Below are 15,541 nucleotides of genomic sequence, written 5' to 3'. Positions count from 1 at the left end.
TCGAAGGAACCCAGTATTTAAGAAAATCAGCTCCGGGGAGCCTTGGGGGCCTCTTGGAGCCAGCCCAAGAGCTGATGAACCGAATGCCTTCAAACAGCTTCAAACACCTGATACAGTCACTGACGGAGCAAGAGGGGACTAGACAAGGCTGCCTCAGCCGCCCTAGCTGATTCATCCTGATTGGCCCGAATCTCGGCTCACCAGCTAAGAAAGGCCCGAAAGGGGAGCAGGATTTAGGAAGAAATGAACATCAAGAAAGAGCGCAGGGGCTTTCCTCAACAGGTCCGTTGAACATGCTGCACTTTGACTCCATTTTATAGTAAGCACTTTGTTGCTGGAAAGTCACTGCTGGGCGTGGCTGTGTGTGCTCTGCGAGAGCGAAGCAGTGAGTAGCAAAGAGCGGCGGGCTGTGGCAGAGTTTGGAGTGCAGAGTGTGGATGCAGTCTTGTAAGGGCACCAAATCAACCTGTGCCACCGCGTTGGCGTCGTCAGCCCCCTGCGAACCAGGCCAGGCCTGCGGTTGTGTCCTTACACCGGCACCTGCACCAGTGCTTTTGTCTTAGGCTTTTCCCTGTACCAAGTCTCCTGCAGTCTCCTGTTGACCTCCAGTGCTACCCTACCCCTTCCCTCCAGCAGAGAGTCTGATTGGGCCACATGCAAACACTGGTCTCCTGGTTACCAGTCACCGATAAGAAGACCAAGAAGATCAAGGACAACATTTAAGGGAGCTTTCAACTGTTGTCTTAAGGGGGTACTAAAGGAGAAAGGAGAAGTTAAAAGTAAGCAATAGGGAAACAACAGGAAAACTAATTAGATTATTGCCCTGGGAGAGCCTGAAGTAGAAAAGCCAATGAGTGGGCAGGCATTAGGCACACAGACCCCTCAATGAAGGTGCGGAGGTGGCCAGCGGTAGGTTGGTACGGCTTGTGTCTTGTTGAGGGGCCAGCATGCCCTCACACTCGGCCTTGCGCCCCTACATTTATACTTGTATATCTCAACCTACATCCGCATCAGTGCATTTGACATCCGTCCTTGCCTCAACTACTTGGCCCTCTGTCAGCCCCAAATCTGACCAGCTCATTGAGTTCAGTCTTGTCCATTTACACTTGAGGAGGAGATACTGACATTAGACTCACCGGGCTATTGATTGGTTACACCCCCCCGGCAGGAGATGTTTGGGAACAAGGAAGGGGAAGTTTGGCAGTGGCCTGGCAGTTTGGAGACCTTTGTTGGAGCGCTATTGGATCCAAGTACGGGGTATAACATCTGCTGTTCAATCTTCCTGGGCCTGCCCCAGCTAGCTTTTATACGCCCATTTACCTAGAAAGACCCCTCGCTGAGAGCTTGTGCCCCTCAATAATTGCACAAAAATTCAAGAGGTGAGGTGGTGCAGCAAGGGTTACTCGGACCCATCAATCCTGATCCTGATCCCAAGAAGCAGTGAAACCCCTTGATTTTAGCCAAAAGTTTAAACTATTAGGGAAATGGTGGGACGGAAGCAGCCTTAGCTTAAAAAGACACTGGTGGGAGAATTTACGGTTGACCTGTCGTTCCAACTCTTACCCCCAGACCAAACCACTTCTACCGGCTCAAGAATTGCGACTACGGTGGACTGGCGCCAGTGTCATGCCCTGTCTGCATTCCAGGCGCACTCCTCAACAAAGAACTCAATTAAACAATATTTCTACAAGGCAATTGAAACAGTTCCAAAGGAACAAAAATATATTTCAGATATGGCATTCACAGATACTTTTCTGAATAATTTGGGGTGTTTCGTCTGTAAGCTCTCTAACACACTCAAGGTAGCTACAAAAAAGGCAAGTAAAGAAGTTGCCCATGCAGGGCTTTTGATCAAGCTCAGAACACAATCATGCCCCAGATTAAAATTGTGCAAAACAATCATTGATTTGACAGCAGACTCACCTCCGCAGCCTGCCCTCCCCCTTCCTGAGTCCGAAGATCCTTTTACAGGAGGGCAGGAGCAAATGCAAGAGTCAATGCCTGCTGCTAGCCCCAGTCCCATCTCCACCATTAATATAGGCAACTCCTGTTACCGCTAATGCAATCCCAAATGTAATCCCAAGCCCAAATATGAATATGACTTCGATGACTGCACAAGTTTATTCATCCTTGGATTGGTTTCTGGAACCGACAAGTCCTAATGCCTTGCTACCTCAATCAAGTGAATCCCTCTTGAACCACAGTGGTGCATGCTTCACTGACCAGGAACTGGGAATCTTGACAGATTATTTTTTTCCTAACATTGAGGATCAAATATTTGAAACTCTGGGGCAAACCTCGTTAATGACACTGGGCCCAGTGGAAAAAAACGCCAAGCCAGTTTTGTCTCCGCAGGCCACACCACATCCAAGAGATGATAGCAATAAGAGCCATGCAGGACACTATAGTCAAGACTCTACTTTGGTAGTCACCCAAAGTGGAACTGCAATTAGATCTAATCCAATCATTGACATCTCGCTGTGGTGAAATTGGTTTCAAGCAGTGCTTAATTTGGGCCGGAGCTTTCCGGTGCTGAGCACCGGCACTTAATTGGTTTCTGGTGCTCGGCACCGGCACCTAATTGTCAACATCACACTTAGGGCAGTCTGCCACAAGGTGGCGCTGCTCATGTAATTTAGAGATGAGCAGTATAACAGTTGTTTAGGGAAACAATATACATTACAAAATGACTAATACCTGCCTCCCCAGCCATTCCTTTAACTTTGGGGACCTGGAATAATCTGAACTGTCGCATTTACATGTGAGAGAGATGGTCAGTAGTAGTTTTGGCAGAGATGACAGGGGGGATGGGTGGTGCAAGCTGCAGTGGCCTTCTGATCAGAGCCCTGGCACTTAATATTTTACAAATTAAGCACTGGTTTCAAGCTTAATCTTCTAGAAACAGGGACGAAATTCCTTCTGAAGGATAAACCTTGCCCATTATTTCCAATTATTGACAAGCTGAATATATTACCAAGATACTGGGGAATTCACTTTGTTCAATCAAGTTTTCTACAACAAATAAAGCATCCCAGGCTAAGTTATTAAATGCTACTATGGTGAAGGATGTCTATCAAAATAACCATGGTACATCTGAACCTGCATTCCTCTAAAAGTTTTGGCAAAACCATCTGATATCCAGGATCAGGAGGCCCATCCTTCATCCAGCAAGCCATTTGATGAACAGGACCACTCCAATGTGTGATGAGTCGGACTACAAGTGATTTCAGAAACCGGAAGTCAATCTGAGCCACCTTCATCATTCTGCCTGACAAGAATGGCAAAAAACGGTTAAAAAAACTGAAAAAAAGCAGCACTTGCTTAAAAGAACCTCTCTGTTTGCCAAAGCAGCTAGAAGTAATAAAGTGCAAGATCCCACTAACTCTGGAAATCTTTTTCCAATATTTGCTCCTCTGACAACATCTCAACCCCTGCTTCTCATCTATGCATATGGTGCAGTTCGGATTACTAAATTTCCCCCTGCTTCCACGGACAGAATGATTTTTTCAGTCACACGCACATACACACATCATACGCTGGTGGGGCCCATAACACCAACATTCATCCTCTCAAACTATCCGTGCCTACGAAGGGATTCAAATCCTAACCACAACTATTCTTTTGATAGAGGAAAACACTTCTCCTGGATGACCCTAACAATTCCTCCATCAAGAGGTTGATTGAATCATTTAGTTGTTATTTAGTTTAATGACACTTTAACTCTAGAACCAATCAATAAACATTTCAATGAAATAATCACCCGACACAGTAATTCAAATAATGATTTTCTTTTATCTAATTTAAATGCAGGTTAAATCTTAATATTGCAATATTATCTTTTGTCATATTTACCTATTCTGGCTAAATGTCGTTCTCTAAGTCAGAACTGGTTCTCAATAAGTTCGTCAGAGTTTTCTATCATATAGAGTCACCGTCCTCTCCGTCAGCATAGGGATCTCTGATCATCAATTCTCCGTCAGTAGCTTCTGCATAAAGTGGCGATGGGGAGACTGCACTAATTCCCTCTCTAGCCTACTAATATTTATTCTAAAATTTACATATAAAAGTTACATTTTCTCATTTCCCAGGGCAACGATTGGCTGAATTCAAATACATCTCAATACATTAGGAAACATTTTCAAATTTTCCCATGTGGAAGAAGCCTCAAAGCAAATGTATGGGAAAGACTAATCCAAAGTCCTAAATGTATCAGTTCGTTGGAAACAGGTTGGGTTTGACAGTTCATATTTCCAATGGCAACATTTGCTTCACGTTCAGGGGCATTGGCACCTCGCCCAGGGTAGTCTTCATGGGCATGGTCTGACAGGTCACACAAGGGACACGAGCGAAGTCAGTGCAGGAGCCTTTCTCCATTGTTCAAATGATGAAGTAATGTACTTTAGTTAGGTTTCAGTCGGCAGCCATTTTTTGGTAGGCCAGAATAGTCAACTTTAAGCAAAGAAACACAAAATCGTAATTAATACATAGAAATGATTAAAACAGTGTTAAACCCTTGCTAATAGCCTTATGTGTATGCATTTATCTAGCCATATGCAACATCCAAAGCCGTTAATGCTGGTTCATTTAAGCGCAAATCACAATAACATTACTCAAGCAACATTTATCATTTTAATATGCATACAAACTTAGTTCACTTATTAATTTTAGCCATGCAAATGCATTCCCACGTGTGTTCTTTCCGTTAATAAGGTTGGTTTAGTACCTTCACATAAAACTATTAATTATTATAATTAATTATTAATGATTTTAATATAAACATATATAAATGGATCGTGTATATAAATAGAAAATATTTTACCCGCTCCATCAATCCCCCCTTTGGTGATTTTATCACCACAAAACAAAACCCACAAAAATCAATTTATTTTCCCCTTTTATGGAAATTCGAAATGTTTTCTTGCTCAATTAAAATTCGGTTTCTTTTTCATCTTCCCTTTTTGTTTTGTCATACATACTCTCTTTCCATTCTTCCAATTTTATTTCATTAAAATCTCTTTCTTGTTTCTTTTCCTTCTTTTTGAAAATTTCTGCTCTAATTTTCTTTTTATTTCTTCTATGTCTACAACACATACATCCTAATCTAAGTAATAATAATATGAAAATCACACACGTTAATGGAAATAATATTTTCCCTAATATTGTACTACCTAATTTACCTAAGAAAGTTTTAATAGCAGCCATCTGATTAATAATTCTAGTCCAGATACTTTCAACCTCCAGTGGTTTTATTTCATCATGCAATTCTGTAATATTTTTAATATATACTTTTAGATCTTTACTTTCATCAGGAATGTAAGTGCAACAATGTTGAACTTTCAGCATTCCACAGACTCCACCCTCTTTTGCCAATAAGATATCAAGGGCAAGTCGATTTTGCATAATCATAGCACGCATAGCAACCATTTCAGTATTTACCAAAAGAAATCCTCCAGCGGTGCTTGTTGACAAGCGATCCACTATTTTTGACAATTTCCGAATATTATTTGCATTCAAAGATATTCCCACTGCTGGTATCAAGGCTCCAAAAATATCACCTACAATTTCTAACCAAGTTTCTCTTCTACTACGCATTAGTAGGTTATGTGGTCCACTATTTTCTACTCTATCCATGTGAAAGATTTTTGGAAAGACCAGGCCAACATAACATGTGCCATACCAATGGTCGGGCAACCTGTAATAAGCCTTGTTCCCACAAATATAATACAGTCCAGGAAAAACTGGATCTTCTCCGCCTCTAAATCCCCATCCAGATGCAATAAAATATGTATCATGACACTCACTTGTCCCTATATAATAATAATCATATTGGGATCTTTCCCTCATAATGCATAATTTGCCTTTCTGTGGTGAATCTATAGCTATTGTTGGTCTAGCATCACCCTTTGTCTCCTTTTTCCCATCTATTTCCCAAATGTTTTCACCTTCTTTATGTCCTTCTGCATTTTTGTGTATTTTCAATCTCCTCTCTTCAACCATGTCTAAAAATGTTTTCACTTCTGTCTTCAAACTACAAGTTAAATTGTTCTTAAAAATACATTCTAAAGTTAGTTCTTTAGTTTCTATAAAAATCTCACCTAGTACGTTAGCAGTTTTAGCTGGATTCAATTAATTATTCATGGGCAATTGTCCAAGAATGTTATCTATATTAGACAGATTATATTCTAATTTCCCTACTTGATAAAATATACTGGTTAAAACGCTACATGTTATTCCATAAATTGCTGGAAGGTGATGAGAAGTCACCCCTTCTGAAACAGAGGCAGGTAATTGCATACACACGTAGCAATCCCTTACGTCCATTGTTCTTACATATTCATACAATAATTTTGAAAAAAACATTGCTAGAAAAATCAGTTATAGACCTATCCTTGTGCATATGCTTAGTACTTGTTTTAAATGGAACCACCTTTTGTGAACTCTTCACTATGTTAGTCATATTCTCTGTATGTCCCTCTAGTGTATCTAAAGTTACTTTGAAAGAGATCAAAAGAGCGAGTACGCTCCAAACATGCCTTGCACCATCTTCTCATAAAGGTACATCTACTTTTGTTATCATCTATGTTAGCCATCTTGTTAGAATTAACCGTGTCTTTTGACTTAGCCTCTTCTACTCCGCCTTTTGTAGTTTTCCTGCAAGAGCTAGGCCCTTATCAGGTGATCCAAATACTTCAATTTCTTATTCAATCCTTTATATTTTCTACAAGGACCTGCTTGAAATCACTCAGCTTGGCCTCTCGTCGTTTTTCACTTCCTTCTCATCATCCACATACAGAATTTCCTGATCTTCCGCTTCTTCTCCGATATCGGATAGGATAACTCTCAGGATTTCCGCTGTTTCTTCTTCCTTCACCACTCTCAGTAAAGTCTCCTCTGGATTTCCTTGACTATCTAACTCTTCTCCTTGCTCAGGCAGTGCCACGTACGTCCATTCAGGTGACTTATACTTCTGGTTCGGTTTTCTCAATCGTCTGTTTCTTTCAGATACTTCTGTCTCTCCCTCCTTTTCTCTATGCTGACTTGTTACTTCATTCACTTGTTCAGCTTCTGAGGGTTTGACTCGTGTCAATCGATATCTTAGTCTCTTTATTTTGTTTGGCCAAAGATCTCCTTTAGCATTCCTTCTTGTTTTGCCGTCTTTACTGTTTCTTTCCTCAATCCAAGTTCTCTTCCTTAGAACTCGACCCTCTGGTATTTCAGCTTCACTGTCTTCAGATTCTGTCTCGTTTGGTTTTTCTTTTTCAACAGTCTCTTTTTCCACCTCTTGTGTTTGCCCTACTTCTGTCCCTCCTCGGATCTCCGGCACGCAATTTTCCTGCTGAATACTTGTCCTTTCACCTAGCTGGGAGTTGCAGTTTCCTACACCTCCTCGGGGGTCTTCCGCAATCTGTCCCTCTCTCTCTGTGACTGTCCCTTCTTCTCCTACCAGAATTTCCTCAGGTGGAACTTCTTCTACTCTCTCGTCTGGTGTTAATGTTACTTCTGACTGGACATTCTTTTCTTTTCTCTTCTTTTTTCTGTGCTCGCCACTGACGTTTTGCTCGTCTCCAGAATCTGAACCATCTGAAATCTGTAATCTCTTTCTCAGAATTTCTTCTCTTGGAGTCTGAACTAGTCTTGGCTCCTTTTCCCCCCTTTCCGGATTTTCTTTTGATTTTGCATTCTCATCGCCTGAATCATCACTTGATCCTGATTCATCGAAATATTCTTTTCCAATGCTATCTGCTGGATTTGGAACTCTCAAAGTGTGACTCGCATGTATCCAATTTTCCAGTCCAGCACACTTCACAGCGGTTGTTGTAGTCAATATCACTTGCCTTGGCCTTCCCCACCTTGGAACCAAGCAATTCCTTCTTTTGTGGACTTTTATTCACACCCAGTCCCCTGGGCTTAGGTCATGGGCTGGTTTTCTCTCAAGGGTGGTGGCGTCCGCTCCAACCTGGTGAAACACAGAATGGACTGCGTCAGCCAGGCCTTTATAGTAATCCAAAATCATGTCATCAGTTATTGTCATCAACTTGTTGACTGGAACAAATACGTGTCTCATGGCTCGTCCCATGATAATTTTGAGGGGACTCAAACCTGTAGTTCTGTCTGGAGTAGATCTAATTGTCATCAAGAATAGAGGCAAGACATCAGGCGATTTCATTCCTGTGGCTAAACACATTTTCCCTATTCTGTTTTTGATCGTACCATTTATTTGCTGAACCACACCAGAAGCCTCTGGTCGATAGGCACAATGTAGTTTTTTTTGTACACCCAATGCTTCACAAATCAAAGCCATGATCTCATTGTAAAAGTGTCTTCCTCTGTCTGAATCTATGGTTATTGGGAACCCGTATCTAGGGATGAATTCCCCCAACAAGAGTTTGGCCACTGTGATTCCATCATTTCTTCTTGTTGGGTATGCCTCCACCCACCTGGAGAACAGACAAACTACCACCAGAACATACCTCAGCTTGTTATAAGGGGGCATTTCAATTAAATCTATTTGCATTCTGGTGAAGGGTCCTCCCTCTCGGCCTATTGTGCCTAGGCTCACCACTGTTTTCCTTCCAGGATTGTACTGCTGGCATATTAGGCATCTTTGACAGAGACTCTCTGCTATCAACCTGAATTTTGCATTGTACCAGGTCTGCTTAAAAGCCCTTATCATGGCATCTCTTCCCAGATGTCCTTGGCCATGATACATCCGTGCCATGGTTGACATCATGCTATCAGGCATTACTGGTCTTCCATCCCGATAGACCCACACATGATCTTTCTCCCTTGGTGCACAACCTGCCTTTACCCACTGCTTCATTTCTTTACCTCCTGCTTCATCCTGCAACTGCCTCACTTCTTCCCATGTTCCCACAACGTTAGTAAACATTATGGAGCAAGAAAACATTTCCTTTTCCTTGGCCCTATTGATCAAATATTGATTTCGGGCACAGTACTGAGCCATGTCATTGGCATAGCGATTCCCAGTAGTGATATAATCACTACCCTGACTATGAGCAGCACATTTTACCACTGACAGTTCCTTTGGCAACTGTATTGCCTCAAGCAATTTTCCCACCACTTCTGCATTCTTTATAGGAGTTCCACTTGAGGTCAGGAAACCTGTCTGCAGCCAAAGTTGGCCAAAATCGTGGACAACTCCAAAGCCGTACTGGCTGCCTGTTATCACAGTCACTCTCACATTCTTCCCAATTTTGCATGCCCTAGTCAATGCCACTAGTTCTGCTACTTGAGCGGATTTAACTCCTTTCAAGTGTGATGCTTCTATGACTGCAGCAACTGTGCATATAGCATAGGCCGCACTCAACAATCCTTCATCTGTTCTCAAGCATGACCCATCCACAAACAACACATAATCACTTTCTGGCAAGGGTAAATCTTTTATGTCTAGTCGAGGTTTCGTGCAAAAGTCAAGCACATCCAGGCAATCATGATCAACATCATCTCTTACCTCAACTCCCTGCATCAGGCAAAAGTGTAGCTGGATTCACATTCACACATCTTTCCAGACTCACATTGGTTGCACCTAGAATGACCTTCTCATACTTAGTCAGCCGACTATGTGACATGAACTGTGTTCGGCTCTTCGTTAAGAGGATCGCCACATTATGAGGTACAAACACTCTTACTGGATACCCCATCACGATTCCCTCACTCTGCTCTAGACTTCTGCATGTAGCAGCTACTGCTTTCAGACACCCGGGCAAACCTACCGCCACTGGGTCTAACATTGACGAAAAATATGCAACTGGTCTTCTTTGCCTTCCATGTTTCTGTATTAACACTGAAAGTGCACATCCATTTCTCTCACTGCAGTATAGTTCAAATTCTTTCTCGTAGTCTGGCATTCCCAAAGCTGGGGCTTCGCAAAGACTGTTCTTTAACTGTCTGAATGCTGCCAATTCTTCTTTGTTCAGTTCAAGGGGATCTTTAACCTCACTTTTTGTCAATTTTACCAATGGTTTGGCAATCAGGGAAAAGTTACTTATCCACTGACGACAGTAACCAACCATTCCTAGGAACATTCTCACCTCTCTTTGGGTCATTGGAGCTCTCATTCCTCGAATGATTCTGATCCTGTCTATGGTTACTTTTCTCAGCCCTTTTTCGATGGTATGACCCAAATATTGTACTTCTTTTTTACAGTATTGCAATTTTGTCGGAGATACCTTTAGTCCTCCATCTGCCAAGTGATTCAGCAAAGCTATTGTGTCTGTTTCACAGGCTTCACGTGTCTTTGACGCCACCAATAGGTCGTCAATGAATTGAACCAAAACAGAATTTTCAGGCATGGTAAGACTTTCCAGAGATTTCTTTAGCAACTGATTGAAAATGGAGGGGCTCTCTGTGTACCCCTGTGGGATTCGGCACCATGCCAAAATACGCTCTCCAAACCGAAATGCAAAAATCGGCTGGCTGTCATGATGCAACGGAATGGAAAAGAAAGCATGACACAAATCAATTACTGTGTACCATTCTGCATCATGGGGAATCTGATACAAAATCACTGATGCATTTGGAACAATGGGACAACATGACACAACAATCTTGTTAATCCTTCTCAAATCTTGCACAATCCTGAACTTCCGATTGGGCTTTTTCAGTCCCATTATAGGTGAGTTACATGGACTGCTCATTATTTCCCTCAACACTCCTTGTTGAATCATTTTCTCAATTAATGGTGTCACCCCTTCAATTATTTCCGGTGTCAGTCTATATTGGGGAATGTTTGGATAAACTACTCCTTCTTTTAGTGTAATCTTTACTGGATCTATATTTCTCATAAGGCCTACATCTTCTCCAGTAAAATCCCAGACTCCTGCCTTCACTGACTGCTTCAATTCTTTGGGTAACTCATCTGGGTTAAATACTGCATAAGTTCCTGTAATTCCATTTTCTTGATTAGCTATTGTCATCTTATACAGTACATCCTCATCTGGTGTCTCGAATGCTATTCCATCTGGAGTACAGAATATGGTGAAATTCATTTTGCACAGAAGGTCTCTTCCTAACAGATTCACAGGACTAGTATCACACACCACGAACCGGTGCATGTCTGTGAATTTCCCTATTTTAACCTTTACCGGTTCGGTAAGGTAGGTCCTAATCTGGGTGTTTGACACACCAACTACTTGGATTGTTTCATCCGAGAGAGGAAGATTTTTCACATCTGCAGACCTGACAGTAGATCGCGTAGCTCCAGTGTCTACTAGAAAAGTAATGTTTTCATCATTAACTTTCCCATCCACAAATGGTCCTGTCTGATCTATTTCTAGAGTTGCCCAAGTACGCACCCTTCTTCCTCTCTTCGGCACCGTCAATAAGTCTCCTCTGACTCACTCTCGTCATTTCGCAGCCAATATTGTGACACAGCGCTTGCGCGTTGCGGTTTGTTTACCTGTTCTTCATTGTAGAATCCCGCTTCTTTGCTATATCTTTGGGTATTCCTGCTTTGCGGTAATGGCGGTTTTGGCACCTGATTCTGTGGATTAACAGCCTTCTGCTGTTGCGGCGGTGGGACACTCACCTCACACTGCACCTGTGGATTCAATGATGGATTTTCATTATTAGTACTTGGTGGATATTTACACTCGGATTTCCAGTGCCCTAACCTTCCGCAATTGTCGCATGGAAACTTCTTTTTAGCTTCTTCTATATTACCCTTCCCTTTTCCTGGTCCAAATCTCGGTTTAATGCCTGGGTTATTAGCTTGTTCAACCAGCTGAGCTTCCTGTCTCTCTGCGACTTTCACTTGAGCCCACATTGCATTTTCTTTTTGTTTTCGCTGCTTTGCTTCAATCTCATCACTAAAGTATTTAGCATGCCTTAAGATCTCATCTATTTTCTTGCTCTGCCAGTCCACGGTATGCTGCTTAATCATTTCCCCAATTTCGGGACGCAAACCATACACAAATCTGTACACAAAATGACTTAGGTCCTTTTCTCCCAGATTGTCATCTCCACTGAACTGTTTGAAAGCTAATATTAGCCTTTCATAGTAAGCGTGAACTGACTCCTTCACTTCTTGATGTTTTCGATCTATTTTAACCCAGTCTGTTTCTTTGGGAGGCACTTTGTTTTTCAAAAAGACCTTAACTTGTTCATATTTCTTCATTACCTCAGGGTCTGGTGCTCCTGTTTTGGGATCTCTCGGGTATTCTTTAGTTGGCCAATCTATGACTATCTTGCATTCTGCCCATAAGTCTGCTGGCACTATTATATCAAACAGGCTATTCAGATCAATCCACAGCACTTTGACAATTTAACAAATCTGTCTACCTGTCTGTACCACTCGATCGGCTTTTCTCGTAATCGAGGGAACTCATTTGTAAATGACAAACTGTCCTGTCTTGTCCATGGGACATGCACATATCCCCCTCCTGGAATCTCTCTCATGGGGAATTCTGTCACTACCTTTTCCTTTTCTCTCACAGGAAATGCTGGAAAAGTTCTGTCTGAGGTATCATCCCGTTTCCTATACCACCTGCTTTTCCATTTGTCCACATCTCCCCATTTCCTCAACACTGTGATTATGTCACTAATCTGCCCTATTCGCCCTGCAGTGTTCAGATTCTCAATATCCTTTTCCGTGAAATCCACTTGGTAAGGCTTCTGTAAAGCTTTTACCTTGTCCATGTCGATTCCCATTTCACTTGCTATTTCTGCTAGTCTGTCATGTAAATTCTTTGCTCTCCAAGTGATGCTTTTACATAAAAACAACAATTCCTCATCTTGGTAATTTTTCATCTTTTCTGTGGGGATGGTCCCTACTATTAATTCTTCTAACACCATCCGTAATTTTGCCACATCAATGGTATGGGATTCTTTCTCTTTACCTTGCAAGCCCTTCAGCCATTCGCTCAATTCGTCTGTAGTTATACCCAATGATTTTTCTACATTCCCTGGTTCCGTCAGTCTCTGTGGTTATAATATTGGTCCCCCTACCATTCTGCTTCTCTCTACAGTATCAGGATTATAAAATGGGTTATTTGACACATGTAGTTCACCTTCACTCATGGTGTGTCTCCAGGGATTCTCTTTTGCTCTCATCAGGGGCTGTTCTGTCTGTCTATTGTTCACATACGGGACTGTTAGACCATGCTCACTTTCTTTCTGCTTCTCAAAAATGGGCATAACGGGACCTATGGTCACAGGGACTGTAACTGCTTCTAGATTTTTCGTCAATTCTCTTATTTTCTCTATCAGTTCTAATGTGGTTTTTTGCTAGTTCCCTTGAATTTTCACTCTCTACCTTATTTTCCATCTCTCGTTCCCTGAGAGAATTCCTTCTCTTTACCTTTGGAGTCATAACTTCTGTCTTAATGATTCTCAGAGTTTCCCTCACTGGTGTACCTGCGGTTGGCGTTTCTGATTCCTGCCTGTATGGAGGTGGACTTTTGTAAAACATATCATCTAAGACATTGTCTTCTGTTTCATTTGCTCCATACCTTCTGGTTTCTACATTATGTTTCTTTTCTATGCATTTCCTTCCCTCACTTTCCCCTGCAGTTCTTACAGGAAACAGTCCTTCAGTCATACTTGCATCTCGCCACCTTCTCATTCAATCACAATGAGTTTCACGATCGTTCGGCCGTCCGAACATATATCTGTATCTACTGCCATTTCTCTGTTTTTCTCGCTCATGCATCTCGTCTTCCCACTCTGTCAACGCCTCAAACTGCGTAGGCCTAGGTCGCGGATCTAAGCTCATCATCCTCTCCCGTAAATTCCTTAATATTGCCAAATTAAAGGAACCATTTTCTGGAAACGCTAATACTCCGTCTTCCTTTGTATACTTCGCCCAATTGTCTAACCAGATGCAAGTATGGTACCCATATTTCGCAACCATGAAGGATGCAGGTGTTTTCGCTGGAGGAAGTAACTGTCCTTCCCTAGTCACAATCTCTTTGTCTTTCACGAACCACCCCTTTATTTTATTAAATAAGGATTTCTTCTTTTTCTCGGGTGAATGATAATACATCCTCCTTTCTCTCGTAAACCCTTTAGTCTTTCCTGCAACGGTACGATCTTTTGTTCAATAGCAACGCAACTCTCACTCACGCACCAATCCTGGCGTGTCCACGTCACTATCACAATCTCCAATCCCTGCGCGACTTACACTAACGCACAAGTCCTGGAGCGTCTACGTCACTGTCACAATCTCCAATCCCTGCGCGACTTACACTAACGCACCAGTCCTGGAGCGTCACTGTCACAATCTCCAATCCCTGCGCGGTTTTACACTGACGTACCAATCCAGAGCGTTTTACCCCTCTGACTAGCTCTCCAATCCCAGCGCGGTCTTTCTGACGTCAGCAGTCGCTGCAGCAGCTCCTGCTCCTGACTCCTGTCTTCAGTCTACCCCCCCTTTACAAAACTACTCGGTAGACTTTGTTTCAATTTTACAATACTTGTCAGTTACAACATACAAACATCTCCATTGTCTGCTCCGCTAACCACAGAATAGCAAAAGACCTTTCCCACGAGAATACTGTTTTCCCGAGAGCAGCGCTTACCTCTGCCCTACTACAGAATCATTACGTCCTTTGGCAAAGTAGTACATCCCTCTACTTCACCCTTCTACCAAGCATCAATTAACTGTTTTCTCCAGACTTAAGACACATAGTTGGAAACGCAATGCTCCTGAGAAATAAATCCAGAGTTTCGCAATTAACCAGAATGCTATTTCATTCACGCACTTTCACACGGAAAAATGTAGTACACTCACACAGAATCCTGTCTTTTCCGAGGACAGCGAACAGTCTGTCCTACTACAGAATTATAACATACGTTAACAAAGCAGTGCTTACCTCTACTTTGTCCTTCTAACAAGCTCAGAGAACACCTGCTACCTTTTCAGTGATAAGCGTTATCGGTAAGCCAATTGGTTTCCTGGTACCTAAGACCAAAATTTCACAGGTAACCCTTTGCTATCATTCACACCTTTTCACACAGAAAATATCACTAATGATAACACTCGGCGATGCTACCGAATCGAACCCAGACAATGCGCCGTGCAACTTCAATTGTCACACGTTTCTCCCGTATACCTACGGGCAGCCACAATCCTGTCTTTCCCGAGAGCAGCACTTACCTCTGCTCTACTACGGAACTGTTATCAATTCCCGACTTCCTACCTCCCAGAAGCCGTACAGACGACATAAAACTCAATACGACTTCAACATATAGTGTTAGTACATATATCAATACCAATCAATAATCGATAAGCTATATACATGCCAAAATCATTAAACCAAAACAATAAAAACCATCTCTAGCTACCAGAAATACTGGTGCAGTTCGGATTACTAAATTTCCCCCTGCTTCCACGGACAGAATGATTTTTTCAGTCACACGCACATACACACATCATACGCTGGTGGGGCCTATAACACCAACATTCATCCTCTCATACTATCCGTGCCTACAAAGGGATTCAAATCCTAACCACAACTATTCTTTTGATAGAGGAAAACACTTCTCCTGGATGACCCTAACAATTCCTCCATCAAGAGGTTGA

This window comes from Triturus cristatus, chromosome 1_2 (genome assembly GCF_964204655.1).
Source record: "Triturus cristatus chromosome 1_2, aTriCri1.1, whole genome shotgun sequence".
NCBI classification, from domain to species: domain Eukaryota; kingdom Metazoa; phylum Chordata; class Amphibia; order Caudata; family Salamandridae; genus Triturus; species Triturus cristatus.
The sequence above is the reverse complement of the archived record's forward strand: the minus strand, read 5'-3'. Positions refer to the sequence as shown.